The following is a 15,706-nucleotide window of genomic DNA, read 5'->3' as shown; positions in this document are numbered from 1 at the left end:
CTTCTTTCTGCTGCTTGTAATTTCCTATACCTTGGTGTAAATTTGGCACTGAGCCGGGAAATGAGTAACTCCTTCACACAGGAAACAAGTAACCTGCCCAGTCGGGCATTCTTCAGCTGGGTGATTCTCCTCACAATGAGGGCATCCATCCTTGTGTTCCTCCTGGGTGTGTCCTATTTCTCTGCAAATCTTGCATGCACAAGGTTTCTTCTTCGGGTTATCATGGTGCTTCCGGATGAGACGAGATCTTGTAAGAGTCTTCTTGAATTCTTGCAAGTCTTTGCTCCATTCCATCCTTGTATGGCTTGATGCATCTGCCACCATGTTGCAGCACTTTTTGTAAAGTACCGAAGAGCGTATTGAACCTCATACTTGCTTCCAATCAAGTTGTTCCTTAAGTGATCCTACATATTCTGAATCCATAGTTCTACCTCCCGTTGACTCATCGGTCTAGAGAATACTAGTCCTTCTTCATTCACCATCTATTTGATCCAAAGGTTTTGGGATGAGATATGGGAGGTAGAGAGAGATACACACAATACAAACAATAATTTTGAAAATGGGTTTTATTTGTGGTTGTCGAGAAACATCACACAAATGACAGCTCACAAATCGTCGCATCTAATGTAACTATATAATAGGGGTTCGGTCTTCTAAAGGTCAATTAATTCTTCAGATTCTCCAAATTCTTCAAGTCTTCGCAGTCTTCAACTGGTGTAGCTTCTTTCTTCGAAATGTATCATGAAATCTTCTTTACTCTGAAGAGGTCATCGGTTGTCCGATATCTTGTCCTTCTTGGAGCGGCTTCAGTTGATCCTCCGTGTGGTCAAAAGGGAAAGGGTATATTCTAACTATTTGAGGTAAGAGAAGATATTTGATAAAATCAGAAAAGATGAGAAGTAATGGATTCTTTTGAAAATAAAGTTTTAGAGATTTCCTATCCTAGGGGCTTTCCGATTTCTCGGGTCACGTCCTACAGTCAACATGTGCTCTGATACCATATCTGTAGCGACCCGACCTCAGACGGTCAAGTCTCTGTGTTTCTGTGCCATCCCTGGATCAGTATGCTGGCACACACAGTACATCAATGTATATATCAAAGTGCAATCACATGTATAAATAACGTAAAACTGATATATATACCTCATAAGTCACAGCGGAAACAAATAGTCGGGTGTGGAGTCCCATCAACGCCATCGGCAGGTTGAGTGTAGACCGTAACCCTGTACCGTACTCTTACTCGTTGGAAGAAAGTATCTGCAACATGATACGTTGCAGCCGTGTAGGTCAGTACATTGAATGTACAGGCAAGATCACTGTAAGAAAAACAGATGATAAACTATACTATATGCAATATGGCTTTGTGGCTCTGTATCTGAGTTTTGTTTGCGTAAAAGCTGATTTTATTTTCCTATAACAAAGGAACATCAGGAGTCTGTACTACGGAGTTTTCTATCATGACATGGTTCCGCCAACCGATGTCTCATAGCCCAAAATCATCATAACTTGCCCACAATTATGTTATCAGTCCGGTGTTGAGAGTTCCGAGATAGATCCAAGTCCAGAGGCTCAAATTGTCCGTAACCGGGGACACGGCTAATCGATTAGGTTTTAACCCTCTGCAGAGGTTTGTACACTTTACCCACAAGATTCGATCCCTCTTTTTACGTTCTCGCACTTCAGGGTGTTTGAGAACAAGATGACCGAAACATGGTCTTCCGAAGAGTTCCTCTGACCACTGTCCGGTGCTCATCCAATCCTATCGTAGTTCTACATCTGCTAGCACCGTCCCAGCCAGAGTCACAACTAAGGTCAACCAAGCCAGAGCCCATAGTGACTTGCGGTTGCACAGGTAAGCTTCCGGGCATGAAGTATTCTTCCGTCTCTTTGAGTCTGGGTGAAGCTTTCCGCAAGATGTCATGGCGCTTCTCCATGCATCCTGGCCATCCACTGGTTGCTCCAGGGTGCCCGTCAACCGTCCTTCACCCAATAGTGTGTATTGAATTCTTGTCTCGAGTCTTGAAATGTTGAAGTCTTGAAAGTCCTAAAGATGCAGTCCTTGCCGATGCCATCATGAATTTGTCGTCACTGACGTAGAGTCCAACATTCTCACACCACTCCCGAACACTCATACCAACCCCGTCTACTATAGCGTAGCATTGAAACTAAACAATGTCCTGGGCTTGTAATAAGGAGATGGGTTCCTACCTCATGCATTCTACTCAACTACAAGATTCAATAACACTACTGGAGGGATTGTTGAAACGGTGCTACTACATGCAAATAAAACATAGGTATGAAAAACATGGTCAAAGTGAACTTGCCTGGTAATACTTGATGAAGATAATAACGCTCTCAGAATAATGACTTGGTAGAACTATTCGTCACTCTGTTAAAATCTATATAGTCAAACATAGCATTCATATAAGCAAACATACTAGCAAGCAATTCTAACACTCATAATAAAACCAACAAATAAAATGCAAATCAACAAGGGACACCAAATAAAAACAAAGGAAAACTACACAACAAAACTACTAAAGAAAACTCTAAGACATAACACAAAACAGTTTTGTCCTAAGTAAAAACTTAACAACAATTAAAACACTAAACTAATAAATTAACAGAAAATACAAAGTAAAACAACTAAGTTAACAGAAGGTATTTTTCATAAAATTTTATTTGTAAAAAGAAACAAATAAAAAGCTTTTATGAAACACTAACTATGACCTAAACAAGTTTTCCTACAAAACTAAGTAAAATAAAATTTTAAAACAAAAACAAAATTTTCTTTTGTTGACTAACAGAAACTAAACTAATTTTTTCAAGAGTGACAAAAAGAAATAATTTAAAACTAATAAAAGCAATAAAGAAAAGACTTAAAACAAAACTATAACTAAAACAGTATTGTTTTGCTAAAAACTTAATTTAAATAAACTAAAAATAAATCACTATAAGCTACTGGATAGAAAAAACTATAACAAAACAGTAGCAAAAAGAATCAATCAAAAATATTTCATAAAACTCAAGATACGACCAAGTTGGTGATTTGAACAAATTTCATCAAATTCAATTTTAAACAACTCAAATATGAAATCCAATTGTACTAGCAGAAACTTCAAGAAATTATAAAACGAATTCGAAAAGAAACACTAAATTTTGATCTAAAACATAGAAGTTATAAGCAATATAAAATCAGAACTATTCTGTTTTTAAAACAGAAACGAAAATAAATAAAAAACAATCGGGCACTAGCTACGTGGCCTACTGCTATCGGGCCAGGGAGGTGGGCGATCTGAACTATCTAGCGCTCGGTCGTAAAATAACACAAACGTGTACGGGCTAAAACAGAAAGACCGATCGGCTAAAGCGACTAGACCTGAACCGATCTAAACCGAATAAAAACCATACCAAACCGGAACTAAACCGATCTATTAAAAAAACAACCTACTCGATAGATCTAATCTAGAGCGTTGAAAAAAGATCGAAGGGGGAGAAGAGAGGGGATGCTCACAGTGGCGGCGAGGTGACTCCGGCGAGGTTCCGGCGGCTCGGGTTCAACGCGGTCGACGCCTCCAGTGGTCCCCGGTGACGGGGAAGGCGTCCAGGAGATGCGGAAGACGATGGCAATGACGATGGTGGTCGGTGGTGAGCTCGGGGACGTCAGAGGAGGACGGCGGTGAGGTTGACGCGGCGATGGCGTTCGGGCTTCGGCGGATGAGGGCGCTCCGATGCGTTTCGGGCTTGGGTAAGGGCACGGGGAGATGCGGACGAGCGATGGGGTTACGGTGGTGATCTCAGGTGGCGGCAAGGTGGTCGGGGTCGAGTGCTGCGGCGGTGCTCGAGCTCCGGCGAGGCAATACGTGCGGGGGTGAGGGGTTCGGGGCGGCTTTAGGGCGGAAATGAACGAGGAAGAGGGGTATATATAGGGGGAGGGGTTCTTGGAGGAGGGGGCGAATCGGGGAAGAGGATCCCGAGCAATCCGGGATACGGCGGCGGTTGAGCGAGCTCCGGCGTCGACTTGGCTTGGCGTGAGGAGGAAGAAGACGGCGGGCCCCATGCGTCAGTGGCTGCGGGCAAGAGCGAGAGGGAGCGGGCGACCTGCGCGAAGCGTTTTCGGGCACGGGAGCGAGCTGCTGGGCCAGCTGGGCCGCGGGGAGAGAGAGAGGTGGCCTGGATGACTGGGCTTCAGCCTTTTAAAAAGACTTTTCCCCTTTTTCTTTTAAACAGAGAACAGAACAGAAATAAACTAAGAAACAAATAGAAATATAATATACGCATATAATATATCAAAATGTTCAGAAACATAAATCCTAAAATATGAACATATTTTCAAAGGCAACTAAAATCCACAAAAAATTAAATAAAGAAAACAGTGCTACCGGTTCATTTAAAAAACCAAATAAAATATTTTAAAATACTAAAATGATTTCAAACTCATTTTTTCTCCATTTTCTACTTTAGGGAATCATTTTACCCTATTTTCCATATATTTTATTTTTTGGAGAAAATAATTTGAAGAAAAACTAAATAACTCTGAATTGAAAAAAAAGGTTTCAAAAGAACTTCCAATTTGAATCTTTTAAACTTTCAACTCATATTTCACATAATTTTAAGAACTCATTTTATCTTCTCTCATGAAAATCATTGAGTTGCATAAAGTTTCTGGTTTGAATTATTTGCAAAAATGAAATTCAAATATTTTCAAAAATCCTTTTCATTTTAATTGGGAGAAATCATGTCATCTTCACTCTAGGGTTTTGCATTTGACAAGAATTTGAATTCATGGAGATCAGAATGCAAAGTGAAAAAGTTTGGGAAAGTCATTTCATTCCCTCTCATTCAACTTTCAAAAAGTTTCAAATTCCACTCAATTTCACACAATCAGTCACACAACAATCAAACAAACAATCATAAATATTTATTAATATAACATTCCAAAATTTAGAATTTTGGGATGTTACACTCCTCCCGCCACTAGTGCGGAGACTTGTGATATTAATTCCGCTTTGCTGAATCTTGTTATGAAAGACCAATTTTCCGGTACTCCTAATGAGGATGTCGCGTCCCATCTTAATACCTTCATGGAATTATGCGATATGCAATATAAAAAAGATGTGGACAATGATGTTGTCAATATGAAATTATTTCCGTTCTCTTTGCGTGATTCTGCAAAAATTTGGTTCTCTTCTTTGCCTGCAATAGTATCGATTCTTGGAACAAGTGCAAAGATGCTTTTATCACTAAGTATTTTCCTCGCGCAAAAATTATTTCCCTTGGAACCCAGATCATGAATTTCAAGCAACTTGAACATGAGCATGTTGCACAATCTTGGGAAAGGATGAAAGTGATGCTAAGGAATTGCCCAACTCATGGTTTAAATCTTTGGATGATCATACAAAAAATTTATGCGGGATTGAATTTTGTTTCTCGTAATCTTTTAGATTCCACCGCGGGTGGTACTTTTATGGAAATTACTTTGGGTGAAGCCACCAAATTGCTTGATAATATCATGGCAAATTATTCACAATGGCATACTGAAAGAGCTCCTACTAGTAAAAAAGTTAATTCGGTTGAAGAAATTTCTTCTTTGAGTGATAAAGTTGATGCTCTTATGAAAATGGTTGCTAGTAAAAGTGCTCCTATTGATTTTAATGATATGCCTTTGTCTACTTTGATTGAGCAAAATAGTGATGCTATTGATGTGAATTTAATCTCTAGAAATAATTTCAACAACAATGCTCATAGAGGTAATTTTAATCCTAGGCCTTTTCCTAGTAATTCCTCTAACAATTATGGTAATTCCTATGGAAATCAATATTACAATAATAATAGGAACACCTCTGATCTTGAGAATAATATTAAAGAATTTATCAACACACAAAAAGTTTTCAACACTTCCATAGAAGAAAAGTTGAATAACATTGATGATTTGTCTAGAAGTGTTGATAGAATTGCTCATGATGTGGAGAATCTCAAGATGAAAATTTTTGTGCCTAAAGTAGATGAATCAATTAAAGCTCTTTATGTTTCTATGGATGAAAGTAAGAAAAGAACTGCTATGCTTAGAGCTAAAAGAGAATTTTTAGAGAAAGCTTTTGCTAGTTATTATTCTTGCAAAGATGATGAAGATCTTAAAATGATTGGTGTTTCTTCTATTGATTCCTTGTTTAGTAAAATTAAGAATGATGAAAAGGTATTGGAGAAGAGTCAATTTAGGTAGAAGGCATCCCAATATTTCGGAGGGTGAAAATCTTGTTGTGAAAATTGATGAAAGTGGGTTTGGGGAGGTCAAAACTTTAGCTAGTGATGTGTCCACTCTTTTTGATTACAAAGACTTTAATTATGATAGTTGCTCTTTGATTGATTGTATTTCTTTGTTGCAATCCATGATAATTTACCCCATGCTTATGAACAAAACAAAGCTAATACTAAACATATTGTTGATACTATGATGAAAGCTTTGGAAGAAAAGTTGGAATTAGAAGTATCAATTCCTAGAAAATTGCATGATGAGTGGGAACATACTATCAAAGTCAAGATTAAAAATTATGAGTGTTTTGCTTTGTGTGACTTGGGTGCTAGTGTTTCTACAATTCCGAAATCTTTATGTGATGTGCTTGGTCTTACTAATCTTGAAGAATGTTCTTTGAATTTGCACTTGGCGGATTCTACTATTAAAAAGCCTATGGGAAGAATTAATGATGTTCTTATTCTTGCAAATAGGAATTATGTGCCCATAGATTTTATTGTTCTTGATATTGATTGCAATCCGTCTTGTCCTATTATTCTTGGTAGACCATTTTTGCGCACTATCGGTGCCGTGATTGATATGAAAGTAGGCAATATTAAGTTCCAATTTCCTTTGAGGAAGGGAATGGAACACTTGCCTAGAACTAGAATTAAGCCACCTTATGAATTAATCGTTAGGGAATCTTATGGATCTCGAACCAAAGATGACAAAACTTAGATCCTTGTTATATGCCTAGCTAAGGGCGTAAAACTATAGTGCTTGTTGGGAGGCAACCCAATGAATAACATTTATTTTTTCTTTTTGCTTTCTGTTCTTGAGTGTTAGCACAATTATGCTACTGTTATGATTGTGTTTTTTTGTGTTTTAGTTAGTGTTTGTGCCAAGTAGAACCAATAGGATCTTCTTGGGTGATAATTGTTTGATCTTGCTGAAAAAGACAAAAACTTTGTGCTCACGAAAATAATTGCCAAAATTCACCAGAACAATATAAAATGCTAATTATTTTTGCAGAAGATCAATATACAAATTATCTAGGTTTTCCTATTTTTTAGAATTTTTGGAGTTCCAGAAGTATTCGTTTAGATCAGATTGCTACAGACTGTTCTGTTTTGACATATTCTGTTTTCTTTGTGTTGTGTGCTTATTTTGATGGCTCTATGGTTTTCTTTTATGAGTGTTTCCCATAGAAAAGTTGGAATACAGTAGATATAATAAAAAAACAAAATAAGAATTGGTTTGATATAGCACTTATAGTAGTGGTTTATTTTTCTTACACTAACGGATCTCACGAAGGTTTTGTTGAGTTTTGTGTGATTGAAGTTTTCAAGTTTTGGGTTATCTTACGATGGATGAAGGAACGATGTAAGAGCCTAAGCTTGGGGATGCCCCCACATCCCAAGCTATTATCCAAGAATGAGCAACCAACTAAGCTTGGGGATGCCCCTGAGTGGCATCCCCGCTTTCTCAACAACTATCGGTATTTTACTCGAGGCTATATTTTTATTCGTCACATGATATGTGTTTTGCTTGGAGCGTCTTGTATGATATGTGTCTTTGCTTGTTTTATTTTGTGTTTTAAGTCATCAATCCTTGCTGGACACACCTTTTTGAGAGAGCCAAAATTATATCATGACTTGTTAGAATTGCTCTCTATGCTTCACTTAAATCTTTTATGAGCTAGGACAAGCTCTAGTGCTTCACTTATATCTTTTTGAGCACGGTGTGCTTTGTTAGTTTTGAAGAAATGCTCTCATGCTGCACTTAGATTTATTTGAGAGTTAGTAAAATTTTGAAAAAATTCTCTCTTGCTTCACTTAAATTATTTTGAGAGAAAGAAAAACGGTTATGCTCATGATCTTCACTTATATTTGTTTGAGCTTATGAAAAGCAACACATAAAAGTTAGTCCCAAAGTGATAGGTATCCAAGAAGGATAAAGAAATAAAAAATGTCATGAAGATCATTGGACAAAATAAACTTGATTCTTAGTAATAGTTTTGAGATATGATGATGTGATATGTGAGTTATGTTGATGAGTAATTGTGCTCTAGTAAGAATATTGGTGTTAAGGTTTGTGATTCCCTATGCATGCACGAAAGTCAATAATCATGCAATGAAAATTATATCCTACTTGTGGTGCATTATTCGGTGTTAATTATGCTTAATGCTTGCTAATGAGATTATTTGTTTCTTGGTTGGTCGCTTCCCAATCTTTTGCTAGCCCTCATTTTGCACTAAGTATGACCTCTACTTGTGCATCCAAAATCCTTTAAACAAGTTTTGCCACATGAGTCCACTATATCTACCTATATGCAGTATTCTTTTGCCGTTCTAAGCAAATTTGCATGTGCCATCTCTAATTTTCAAAATAAACTTCTCTTTTGTGTGTTTGTTTTGCTCGCGGAACGGTAAGGGGTGGCTAATATTTTCCATGCTAGATGTGTTATTCTCAAGATGAGTGTTTATTCACTTGTCATTGCACGAGAGTAAGGCAAAGGTCTTAGGGATGCCAAGTCCCGAAATGCAAAAAAAAAGAATTTACTTTATGTTGTCAAATAATAAATTCCTTGGGAAGTGTTGGTATGGAGGGCACCCGTGGATACGGCTAGCCATGGAAAGCGAAAGGATGGTCGAAAAAGGAATAAACTTTATTTTCTGTTTGGGAACTGCCTATGGCATATCTAGCATGGAAAGTGTTCGGAACTCTAAGTCATTTTCATTGGTGGGATGGATACACCTCCCAAAATGTTTTTATCTCTAATCTTTCGCTTTGAGCTCTGGCACCTCTACAAATCCCTACTTCCCTCTGCGAAGGGCCTTTCTTTTACTTTATGCAATTTTCATCTTGAAATTTGAGTCTCCATCTTATCTCATAAAAAGCGCCAACTAGGAGGCAATATGATCGTGCTCAAGTATTGGGTGTAGTTAATATTCGAGTGTGTTTCATGAATGGATCAATGTTTGAGCAAGATGGGCTAGGGACAACTTGTTTTAGCATTGATATTTTGAAAGACATGGTTGCTTGTTGATATGCTTGAGTACCTAAATTATTATGTGAAAACTAGACTATTGCTTTGAATCACATAAAAGTCCAAGTGTCCATGCTATAAAGAAAAGAATATGATATGACTTGATGAACAACACTCCACATCAAAAATTCTGTTTTTATCACTTACCTAGTCGAGGATGAGTGGGAGTTAAGCTTGGGGATGCTAATACGTCTCCAACGTATCTATAATTTTTGATTGTTCCATGCTGTTTTATTATCAATCTTGGATGTTTTATAATCATTTTATATCATTTTTTGGTACTAACCTATTGACATAGTGCCAAGTGCCAGTTGCTGTTTTTTCCATGTTTTTTACATCGCAGGAAATCAATATCAAACGGAGTCCAAATGCCAAGAAACTTCACGATGATTTTTTATGGGCCAGAAGGAAGGCAATGGGCCCTGGTTGCACCTGGGGGGTGCCCCGAGGGGGCAGAACCCACCAGGGCACGCCATGAGGCCCAGGCGCGCCCTGGTGGGTTGTGCCCACCTCGGGTGCCCCCGGACCGCCTCTTTGCTCTCTAAATACCCCAAAAATACCAGAACCCGAGGGGAGTCGACGAAATATTCATCCAACGCCACAGAGTCCAGAACCACCAGATCCAATCTAGACACCATCACGGAGGGGTTCACCACTTCCATTGGTGCCTCTCCGATGATGCGTGAGTAGTTCTTTGTAGAACTTCGGGTCCGTAGTTAGTAGCTAGATGGCTTTCTCTCTCTCGCTGAATTCTCAATACAATGGTCTCTTGGAGATCCATATGATGTAACTCTTTTGCGGTGTGTTTGTTGGGATCTGATGAACTTCGAGTTTATGATCAGTTATATATTTTTATATCCATGAAAGTTATTTGAGTTTCTTTGATCTCTTATAGCCTCGTATTTCTTCTCCGATATTTGGGTTTTGTTTGGCCAACTTGATCTATTTATCTTGCAATGGGAAGAGGTGCCCGGTAGTGGGTTCGATCTTACGGTGCTCGATCCCAGTGATAGAAAGGGAACTGACACGTATGTATCATTGCTACTAAGAATAAAAAGATGAGATCTATATCTACTGCCATATAGATAAACGGATCTTGTCTATATTATGTAATCATTCTTATTGCATTACTCCGTTTTACCATGAACTTAATACACTAGATGCATGCTGGATAGCGGTCGATGTGTGGAGTAATAGTAGTAGATGCAGGCAGGAGTCGGTCTACTAATCTTGGACGTGATGCCTATGTAATGATCATTTCCTGGATATCGTCATAGTTATTTCAAGCTCTATCAATTACCCAACAGTAATTTGTTTACCCACCGTTTATTATTTTTCTCGAGAGAAGCCACTAGTGAAACCTACGGCCCACGGGTCTTCTTTCTCATATATTTGCCTTGCGATCTACTTTCCCTTTGCATTTTTAGTCAGGTCTATTAATCAAAAATATAAAAATACCTTGCTGTGTTTTATCTTTATTTATTTTATTTGGCGTTCGATCTATCAATCTACTACAATTTACCTCACGTCCGCTTGCCTCTCTTGAGACACCGTACCCCGGAAGGGATTGACAACCCCTTTAATTCGTCGGGTTGCGAGGTGTTGTTGTTTGTGTGCATGTGTTGTTTACGTTGTGTTGCTTGGTCCTCCTACTGGTTCGAGACATTGGTTTCATAACTGAGGGAAATACCTACCGTTGCTGTGCTACATCATCCCTCCCTCTCCGGGGAAAGACCGACGTAGTTGCAGCAACCATCGGTGCTCCCTTTATGCCCTAGCCGAACAGATCGGGAACGTAGGGCATAAACACAGGAGCAAGGCAACCCAGCTTGGCAAAAACTTAAGTCATAGAGGTGCATATAGTGGCAAAAAAGAGTGTATCTGAACAAACGACGTATGCATTGTGAGCTCCAGGCTCTGAATAATAATGAGCTTCTGTTAAAGAAGCCCCCAGGTGTCATGAGGTATATAAATTTTAAGATGTGCACCCCATATGTGTTCTGCTTATCCGAACATACCCTAGGAATCGTACAAAAACGAGAAAATAGAAAGAAATGAAGAGGAGAGAAAAACAAAAAAAGGATCATGACCGAACTTATGCGTAGAATCTTCAGAGGCGAGCAGCGTTCCATGGGTTCGGCTCTAGGCGATTATCTGATGCATTATGAAGGCGATAGGCCCGTCCTGTGAGAACTTCATCTATGATAAAGGGGCCCTCCCATTTTGGTTTGAGCTTGTCCTTCTTCTTCTCCGCGAGGCGTAGAACGAGCTTGCCGACATTATAAGTCTTGGCCCGCACTTCTCTGCGTTGGTATCTCCGAGCCTGTTGTTGATAGAATGCGGAACGGGCTTTTGCAATATCCCGCTCTGATACGTCTCCAACGTATCTATAATTTTTTATTGTTCCATGCTATTATATTACCTGTTTTGGATGTTTAATGGGCTTTAATATGCTCTTTTATATTATTTTTTGGGACTAACCTATTAACTGAAGGCCCGGTGCAAATTGCTGTTTTTTTGCCTATTTCAGTGTTTCACAGAAAAGGAATATCAAACGGAATCCAAACGGAACGAAACCTTCGCGAGGATCTTCCTTGGAACAAACGCAATCCAGGAGACTTGGAGTGCAAGTCAGAGATGCAACAAGGCGGCCACGAGGCAGGTGGGCGCGCCCAGGGGGTAGGCGCGCCCCCACCCTCGTGGGCCCCTCGTGGCTCCACCGACCTACTTCTTTCGCCTATATAAACTCTTATACCCTGAAAACACCCAGGGGAGCCACGAAACCACTTTTCCACCGCCGCAACCTTCTGTACCCGTGAGATCCCATCTTGGGGCCTTTTCCAGCAATCTGCCGCCGGGGGATTCGATCACGGAGGGCTTCGACATCAACACCATAGCCTCTCCGATGATGTGTGAGTAGTTTACCACAGACCTTCGGGTCCATAGTTATTAGCTAGATGGCTTATTCTCTCTCTTTGGTTCTCAATACAAAGTTCTCCTCGATGTTCTTGGAGATCTATTCGATGTAATACTCTTTTGCGGTGTGTTTGCCGAGATCCGATGAATTGTGGGTTTATGAACTTATTATCTATGAACATTATTTGGTTCTTCTCTGAATTCTTATATGCATGATTTGATATCTTTGCAAGTCTCTTCGAATTATCGGTTTAGTTTGGCCTACTAGATTGATCTTTCTTGCAATGGGAGAAGTGCTTAGCTTTGGGTTCAATCTTGCGGTGCTCGATCCCAGTGACAGAACGGGAACCGACACGTATTGTATTGTTGCCATCGAGGATAAAAAGATGGGGTTTATATCATATTGCTTGAGTTTATCCCTCTACATCATGTCATCTTGCTTAAAGTGTTACTCCGTTCTTATGAGCTTAATACTCTAGATGCATGCTGGATAGCGGTCGATGTGTGGAGTAATAGCACTAGATGCAGAATCTTTTCGGTCTACTTGACACGGACGTGATGCCTATATTCATGATCATTACCTTAGATATCATCATAACTACGTGCTTTTCTATCAATTGCTCGGCAGTAATTTGTTCACCCAACGTAATACATGCTATCATGAGAGAAGCCACTAGTGAAACCTATGGCCCCCGGGTCTACTTTACATCATATAAGTTTCCAATCTGCAATTCTAGTTTACTATTTACTTTGCAATCTTTATTTTCCAATCTATACAAAAAAATACCAAAAATATTTATCTTATTATCTTTATCATATCTCACTTTTGCAAGTGGACGTGACGGGATTGACAACCCCTTTATCGCGTTGGTTGCAAGGTTCTTGATTGTTTGTGCAGGTACTAGGTGACTCGCGTGTAGTCTCCTACTGGATTGATACCTTGGTTCTCAAAAACTGAGGGAAATACTTACGCTACTTTGCTGCATCACCCTTTCCTCTTCAAGGGAAAACAAATGCATGCTCAAGAGGTAGCAAGAAGGATTTCTGGCGCCGTTGCCAGGGAGATCTACGCTCAAGTCAATACATACCAAGTACCCATCACAAACTCTTATCCCTCGCATTACATTATTTGCCATTCGCCTCTCGTTTTCCTCTCCCCCACTTCACCTTTGCCGTTTTATTCGCCCTTTTTCGTTCGCCTCTTTTCGCTTTCTTCTTGTTTTCTTGTGTGTTGGATTGGTTGTTTGTCGCGATGGCTCAAGATAATACTAAATTGTGTGACTTTTCCAATACCAACAATAATGATTTTATTAGCACTCCGATTGCTCCTACTACCAATGCTGAATCTTGTGAAATCAATACTGCCTTGTTGAATCTTGTTATGAGACATCAATTTTCTGGCCTTCCTAGTGAAGATGCCGCTACACATCTAAACAACTTCGTTGATTGGTGTGATATGCAAAAAAAGAAAGATGTGGATAATGATATTGTTAAATTAAAGTTGTTTCTGTTTTCGCTTAGAGATCGTGCTAAAACTTGGTTCTCTTCTTTGCCTAAAAATAGTATTGATTCATGGAATAAGTGCAAAGATGCTTTTATCTCTAAGTATTTTCCTCCCGCTAAGATCATCTCTCTTAGAAACGATATTATGAATTTTAAGCAACTTGAGCATGAGCATGTTGCACAAGCTTGGGAGAGGATGAAATTAATGATACGTAATTCCCCTACACATGGTTTAAATTTATGGATGATTATACAAAAAAATATGCTGGATTGAATTTTGCTTCTAGAAATCTTTTAGATTCAGCCACGGGAGGCACTTTTATGGAAATCATTTAGGAGAAGCTACTAAACTCCTAGACAATATTATGGTTAATTATTCTCAATGGCACACCGAAAGATCCACTAGTAAAAAAGTACATGCTATTGAAGAGATTAATGTTTTGAGTGGAAAGATGGATGAACTTATGAAATTGTTTGCTAATAAAAGTGTTTCTTCTGATCCTAATGATATGCCTTTGTCCACTTTGATTGAGAATAATAATGAATCTATGGATGTGAATTTTGTTGGTAGGAACAATTTTGGTAACAACGCGTATAGAGGAAATTTTAATTCTAGGCCGTTCCCTAGTAATTCCTCTAATAATTATGGTAATTCCTACAAAAACTCTTATGGAAATTTTAATAAGATGCCCACTGATTTTGAGACTAGTGTTAAAGACTTTATGAATTCGACAAAGAATTTCAATGCTTTGCTTGAAGAAAAATTGCCTAAGATTGATGAGTTGGCTAGGAACGTGGATATAATTTCTCTTGATGTTGATTCTTTGAAACTTATATCTATTCCACCTAAGCATGACATCAATGAGACTCTCAAAGCCATGAGAATTTCCATTGATGAGTGCAAAGAAAGAACCGCTAGGATGCGTGCTAAAAAAGATTGCTTTGTTAAAGCGTGTTCTTCTAGTTTTCGTGATAATAATGATGAAGATCTAAAAGTGATTGATGTGTCTCCTATTAAATATTTGTTTTACAATATGAATCTTGGTAAATATGGGACTGGAGATGAGTCAACTTTAGTTAAAAGGCGTCCCAATGATTCAGAGTTTTTAGATCTTGATGCAAAAATTGGTAAAAGTGGGATTAAAGTGGTCAAAACTTTACATAGAAATGAACCCTATTTTGGATTTCAAGGAATTTAATTATGATAATTGTTCTTTGATAGATTTTATTTCCTTGTTGCAATCCGTGTTAAATTCTCCTTATGCTTATGATCAAAATAAAGCTTTTACCAAACACATCGTTGATGCTTTAATGCAATCCCATAAAGAAGAGCTTGAACTAGAAATCTATATCCCTAGAAAACTTTATGATGAGTGGGAACCTACTATTAAAATTAAGATTAAAGATTATGAATTCAATGTTTTATGTGATTTGGGTGCTAGTGTTTCCACGATTCCAAAAACTTTGTGTGATGTGCTAGGTTTCCGTGAATTTGATGATTGTTCTTTAAATTTGCATCTTGCGGATTCCACCACTAAGAAACCTATGGGAAGGTTTAATGATGTTCTTATTGTTGCAAATAGGAATTATGTGCCCGTAGATTTCATTGTTCTTGATATAGATTGCAATCCAACATGCCCTATTATTCTTGGTAGACCTTTCCTTAGAACGATTGGTGCAATTATTGATATGAAAGAAGGAAATATTAGATTCCAATTTCCATTAAGGAAAGGCATGGAACACTTTCCTAGGAAGAAAATTAAATTGCCTTATGAATCCATTATGAGAGCCACTTAAGGATTGCATACCAAAGATGACAATACCTAGATTTATTCTTGTTTTTATGCCTAGCTAGGGGCGTTAAACGATAGCGCTTGTTGGGAGGCAACCCAATTTTATTTTTGCTTTTTGCTTTTTTCCTGTTTAGTAATAAATAATTCATCTAGCTTCTGTTTAGATTTTGTTTTATGTTTTAATTAGTGTTTGTGCCAAGTAGAACCTTTGAG

Source organism: Triticum aestivum, chromosome 4D (genome assembly GCF_018294505.1).
Source record: "Triticum aestivum cultivar Chinese Spring chromosome 4D, IWGSC CS RefSeq v2.1, whole genome shotgun sequence".
Lineage (NCBI taxonomy): Eukaryota > Viridiplantae > Streptophyta > Magnoliopsida > Poales > Poaceae > Triticum > Triticum aestivum.
The sequence above is the reverse complement of the archived record's forward strand: the minus strand, read 5'-3'. Positions refer to the sequence as shown.